Below are 3,854 nucleotides of genomic sequence, written 5' to 3'. Positions count from 1 at the left end.
AAAAAAAAAAAAAAAAAAAAAAAAAGCCCTGCATTTCAAGTCTCCCATTTTTAGGTTTCTATACAGACTTAATTATTTTTTTTCTCAGAATAGGTGGCCACACTCTTCAGACACTGAACTGGTACTCATGTAATTGTCTAGTATCTGACATCCAGAATAACACTTAATATAGAAAAATTTACATCTGATAAAATAAATGCTTTGGAATGTCTAAAATATGGTAGGTGGGACAGTAGGAAAAGTATCATGTTGGCATTAGTCGAATTTGAGTCCTGGCTTCATTGGGTTTTGGTTGACTTTTGGTGAATATCTCAATTTCTCCATTTGAAAAGTATAAGAGGTCCCCTGCTACAAACCTCATAGGAAGTCTATTGAGACTAAATAATAATATTAGTAACCATAATAGAAGGAAAAGGCCATTGAGAATTAAAAAAAAAAACTCTGCATATTTGCGTTATGATGATTAGTTCTGAGCACTAGGACACAGGAAGATTTTTACTTTGCAAAGGTCAGATAAGGGCCTGAGTCCTGGTGGGCTCTTCATCACTGTCACCACCCAGGGCCAAGCCACCAGTATCTTGTTGTATTGTCAGACATCCACCCTTTCTCCTACTCCAGTACCTTTCTAACAGCCAGGGTGAGAGCATCTGTCTCACCTGCTTAGAAGCCTTCAAACATTTTATCTTAGAATACCATATTCCACAAGGTGCAACATGATCTGCCTTCTGCGTGTTTCCATGACTTCCTGTTGAACCTCTCTCCTTCTTCCTTATTACATTACACACTGGCATCCTTTCTGTTCCTCAGCCAAGACAAGCTTGTTCCCGCTTCAGGGGCCATTAACCGTTGCTATTTATTTGCCTAAAGTGCTCCTCTCCAAGAACACAGCATGGTTGGTTTCTTCTTGTCACTGAGCTCGCCTCTTCAGAGAGTTATTTCCTGGCCATGCCATCAAAAGTGACATTCTGTCCCCTACTCACTTTCTACCGTATCATCATACTATTTTTCTCAAATCATTTGCTGTTGGAAATTAGCATATTTATTTATATATTTTTTTACTTGATTGTTGTCTCTCTGAGCACCCAGAGTATAAAATTCAGAGAATAGGGACATCTCAGAGCTCAGAACAGTGTTTGACACACAGAAAATACTAAACGAAGGTGGTTGAATATATGCAGGTATAAAATAGTGGTGCTAAATATCTCACTTTGATAAGTCCATTTCTGCTTACCCCAAATTGAATCAGAAGACATGCCACAGAGGACATCAAGGGTTTAAAGAATGACTTATTTGTTGTTTTAAAGTGAAAAAAAAAAAAGAAGCCTTTTTTTTCCCTTTCCCCTGATATCCTTTTCCACAAATTAACAATTTACCCTACAAGTTAGACCCAAGTATAATAAATACTTATAAATGTATGGCTTAGTTATGTATAGACAGTGAAACTGGAGGTTTATCTCTTCTTTTGAAAAGTTGTTTTAATCAATACTACATGAATGTTTACCTAAGCTCACACTCAGGATTTTAAATTTTGTAACTCTCTTTGATATCGAATAATATTTTTCAAGTCTAAGTATCTGGTTGGGAAAAGACACTGTAAGGAAAAGAAACATACTAATTATCTGTGTACTGATGGCCACAGTTACTGGTTGCTTATTTTTAAGCCTTACCCAGGAGAAGTCCAACATCACATTGCCCGGAATCTAGGCACCAGATGGTGATTTGTGGCCAGCAATAACCTTTTCTAAGTAGAATTTTGGCAGAAGGAACATAGTTAGAGATTAGCAAGTACAAAGACAGCTGAGAACTTCCATTGACCTTCCAGGACCATGACAGAGGCTGCTTATGTTGCTATGACCCCATTAGATGGCCAACTTCCAAACTGTTCAGAACATGACTTCTGGGCATATAAAGCTCGTATCTAACTATATGGATAGAAGTCCAGTCTAAACAAGGCCTAATTAAGAAAGTGTCTCCACAAAAATGATACTATCTGGCCAGGGACAAATTCAATGATGCCATAGGTATTTTCCATCTTTCCTTCCCATGCTTGAGTCATTTCCTTTCTAGAGCAGATAATGGGTAGTCTGCAGACTGTGACTGGGTGAGAATGTATGTGTAAAGGTTAAAATATTTCTCCAGAATTGATCTAATCCAGCTGAGCTTCTGAAGTCAGATTAATACAGGTCCTCACAACTATAGTCTGATTCCCTCTTCCCTTCTATGATTGTGAATAAGAACATAACTTTTTTTTTTCACTCTAAACCTGCTGATAAAACAAATTAGTTTTCTTTTTTCCTGTTTAAACTAAGCTAACAGGTGTGAATGATAGGTTGAAGGGAGGCTTAGATTTGGCATAAACATTAGCTAGTAGCTGATCACTCTCATCCAAGCACTTCCTACTCATGTGATTTTGGTTAATTCATTTATTTAAGCTTCACTCACCTTATTTCATTATCCTGCAAAGCCCAGGTGAATCATCAACCTTTTCTGAGAAGCTTTTCTGGTGGTAACAGTCAGTAACTGTTCTTTATCTCCAAATATCACTTGTGTTTTCCAGTAATGCATTTAATACATTATATTTAATTATTTAAAACATTCTCATGTTCCCTCTTTAATAGACTGTGATCGGCTCAATGAGGAAGTCTATGTCTTACTCATCTTTGTAAACATATTTTATCAATATGAAATGCTTTTTCACGGAGTGAAGACTATATTTGTTGATCAAGTGGATGAATAAGTGATCTTGTCATTTATGATGATTAGCAAAAAATAGAGAAATGTTCCCTAAGTCAATAACAAGTAAATATCTGGTAGGTTGGGTGACTACCAAATGACAAGCAATTTTAAATATATGATTTCATTTAGTCCCAAACAAGCCTATAAGTTAAGCATTAAGAACCTTATTTTAAGATGAGGGAATTGACATTTGGAAGTATTAGATTTTGCCAAAGTCCATTAACACATAAAGGTAGAATTCAAAAAAATATATATTCTTTTCAAGCCTGACACTGTTTCGTTTGCAATCTCCCATAACCATCTTTACAAATGCTTTCTTCAGACTGGGTGCAGTGGCTAATGCCTGTAATCCCAGCACTTTGGGAGGCCGAGGTGGGTGGATCACATGAGGTCAGGAGTTCAAATCCAGCCTGGCAAACATGGTGAAACTCCGTCTCTACTAAAAATACAAAAAGTAGCCAGATGCAGTGGTGGGTACCTGTAATCCCAGCTACTTGGGAGGCTGAGGCAGGAGAATCACTTGAACCTGGCAGGCAGAGGTGGCAGTAAGCCAAGATCGCACCACTGCACTCCAGCTTGGGTGACAGAGGAAGACTCTGTCTCAAAAAAATACGCTTTCTTCAATAAATGCGACTAGCATTAAATTAAACTGTATCTCAAAAAACACATTCTTACAGGGTATTAAAATAATGAAATTCATTTATGTTACTTTTCAATTATCAAGCAACATAGAGATCTATATATCTAACAATACATGGCTTGGATAACCTAAAACACTGATGCATCTAAGATTAGAGTGGTCAAACACATAGGCTTTGAGCTAGGTTGTGAATTCTGATCCAAGCTCTGCCATTTATAAGACATGTGACCCTGGGCAAGTTAGTTATGTAGACTCAATGAGACTAATTTTCCTCATCTTTAAGAAATTTCTTTCTTGAATGCAACAGAGCAAGCCTGACCAACTAAGGCAGAGAAGGGAAGTATTGAAGAGCAAGTGTCAGGGAATCAGGCAGAAATGGAAGAGGGCAGAGACATTGTAGCTCTGGATGATTAAAAGAGAATTCTTGTTCTGATTCGGGAGGCTTCTTTCCCATGTCTGCCTCCTACAGTGAATGAGC

Source organism: Cebus imitator, unplaced genomic scaffold (assembly GCF_001604975.1).
Source record: "Cebus imitator isolate Cc_AM_T3 unplaced genomic scaffold, Cebus_imitator-1.0 Scaffold68, whole genome shotgun sequence".
Taxonomy (NCBI): Eukaryota; Metazoa; Chordata; class Mammalia; order Primates; family Cebidae; genus Cebus; species Cebus imitator.
Note: the sequence above shows the minus strand (reverse complement) of the source record.